Genomic DNA, 2,880 nt, shown 5'->3' on the forward strand with positions numbered 1-2,880 from the left:
CCTCGTGGTGAACCTCTTCTTCAACATCGTCAAAGCCTTCACATTCTTCCTGCAATGCAGCGACCATAACCACACACAGTACTCCAAATATCGCCCGAATAAAGTTTCGTACACTTGTCACATGAGTTCCCGACTTTTACACTCAATTCCCTGACCTATAAAGGCCCGTATGCCGTACGGCTTCTTTCGCATTCTACGTGCACGTTTTGCCGCTTCCAACGACAAAACAATATGGATCACTTCACGAATTTGCCTGTCTTCCTTAAACAGGGTTCTTGCATTCTTCACTGTATCATTTTATTATATGTGATACGAAGTTACAAGCTGTAGTGTCCTAACATAGCGTAACTGAGGTCTGCCGAAAAAATCAGTTCTATTCTCTGCAAGGTCTGTTGAAGCAATGGGCAGGTTTATTGACAGTTTCACATCATTGGTTCTTGTGTGATAAGAGGAAGTTAAATAAATGGAGATCAGGCAGACGGTAGAGGACAGGGACAATCCGCCAACACAGCTTGTTGACTGAAATATTGAAAAGTTGGCATTTAACGGCGCCAGCGTTTTTTTTTAGCTGTCGTGGATATTCGGCTCAAATTTCCTCCATTATGGTCAAACAGCCGTTAGTGACTGGCGTCCGTTGCTACTGTGGGGGAAATGGTATTGGGCTCCTTGGAATGTTTTCTCGTCGTCGTGCATTATCTGTCTGCTGAATGCACCACATTGGCAATGGCGCTTTATATACGAATCTACGACAGGGGTGCATTCTTTACAATTGCAAGTGAAGAACTGGAACGGGTTGGTTCATCTGTTCAGTGGCTGTAATTTATCTCATTTGTGATGTGCAACAACTTTCTTCTGTTATGGTATGCAGTTAGGTAAATACAACATAATTAGGCACATTTCTGGTACTTTCAATTACAATGTTAAGTGCTTAAATATGCTAAATATTTGTTGTAAACGTGTAATAAAATGCAATCATGAAAATCTAAGCATTTCCTGTGATGAGGAGAGAACCGTGTAACGCTGTGCCCGTCGACCTAGAGCTGACGACAAGCTGACAAGCTTATATCATTAGATTCCCGGGTGCTGAATATTATTTCCAGCCACTGAATCCGAGCTCTGGCTTTGTTCGTACTTAGGCAACTCTCCACTTCAAACCGGAGAATGAGCAGAGCTGAATCCAACCTCAGAGCCCAGTGAACAAGAATGTAACAGGGTTGGTGGGAAATGACGGTACAATCGGCCTGCACTAGGAAAGTGGCTTGAGTAGAAACCTCGCACTCTGAGGTTTCAGTGCATTCCCAGATCCCAATGTTATCAAGGAATTGCTGAGTATTTCTCCCCTTCACTTGTGGGCTTAACACTCGTTCATGGAAAATCAAAGACAAAATGCCAAAGACAAATATAAACCATGTTTAGTTCAACGAGTTATATTTTCTTCCATTGAACCGCTCGCCTCCGACTAGCAATATTGAACAAAACACAATACTCTACAGTGTTTATTTCATCTACTTTCAAGGTTTGAATCTAGTGCTTGACAGATTTACAGTTGAGACGAATGATGCCCGGGATATTGAACCACTGTCGGTGTCAGATCAATGGTCAGGTCAATGTTGCACAGTTGAAGTCCACACTGATCTGTCTGACACGAAGTTATAGTATGTCACAGGTCAATGACACACCCGGTGGAAAACTTCAATTGAAGCAACGATGGAGCTGCAAAGTCATCCATCGACGCAAGAGCTCATACCAGGATATGTCAACATGCATCAAGTACATTATCTCCAGTCCACTAATGTCACCGTTGTGCAGCTGGAGTCCAAGTGAGGAAAGTGACGTACCTGGTGGGTGGCTGCATTCAGATGAGTCCCGTGATACAAATCTGGCTGATGAGAGATCTTCTACTTGCAGTGATGTGGCTGAGGGTGACTGATGCACCTGCAAGAGGAGATAAAATATAAATGGTCCAGTGACGCGCGTCAGTGATCATTTAGTGTACAGACCATCAGTCGATCCTGAGAACTCAACCTGTACCGTGTCCCAGCGAGACTTTGATGATCAACTGGAACACACATGATACAAGTGATGGCAGATTGTGAACTTCTGTGTTTCATCAAGGCGGTCGATTGGTATGTTTTTTAAACAATTATACACAGCCTCACATCGCACATTAAACCCTACACCTGATCAAAGTATGACTAATCGAAGCTGACTCGTTTCAGGTTTCCAAGCCACTTCAACATTCATTGTTAATCTTTGGATGCCTCCTCCTCCCACGATTTCACAATTAGGTGGCAACGTAAATTGAAACACGTCTCTGAAGCCTGTCACGGCACAGGAGTCATCTTCCATGTCGTTTGTGGATAACTGGGCTGGTCCATATCAGAATGCTCATTATGAAGGTGTCGCCGATTAAACTGGAAGAAGAAGAAGCTAAGGATGATGTCAAAGTTCTCTCACGAAGACCAATCTCAATCCACTTGGGCAACTTTTGGCTCTCAGCTTCTGAGCAGGCAATGTGCTGGTCACAAATATATTAAGGTGATCTTTCCTGCAACCTCAGATGAGATTTATCATCCATTGCATAGCAGTGTATCCAATTCCCAGACTGCAATTTATTTGGTAATCAGTATCACGGGCCGGAACAGCTGAGGCGATTTGGAAACCATCGTTATATCAGGTCAATGACTTCCATCATGCACACTGCAGGTACAAGTTTATATACATGTTGCAGAATGATCGCACATTTGATGTCAACAACGCCCTTACTGGACAGTAGAAATGACATTAATGATGCATCTGAGTTGTTCGTTACATTTTCATCTGGGCAATGACTTCCCTGTCGTAAAGGGAGATTATAAGTGAGATCAGTGATGTAACTGA

General features: G+C 43.3%; 1 pseudogene; it reads right to left on the bottom strand.

Moving 5' to 3' along the window:
- Positions 1–225: 225 nt before the first annotated feature.
- On the bottom strand, positions 226–321 carry LOC127582780 (uncharacterized; annotated as a pseudogene).
- Positions 322–2,880: the final 2,559 nt, after the last annotated feature.

Source organism: Pristis pectinata, chromosome 24 (genome assembly GCF_009764475.1).
Source record: "Pristis pectinata isolate sPriPec2 chromosome 24, sPriPec2.1.pri, whole genome shotgun sequence".
Classification (NCBI taxonomy): domain Eukaryota; kingdom Metazoa; phylum Chordata; class Chondrichthyes; order Rhinopristiformes; family Pristidae; genus Pristis; species Pristis pectinata.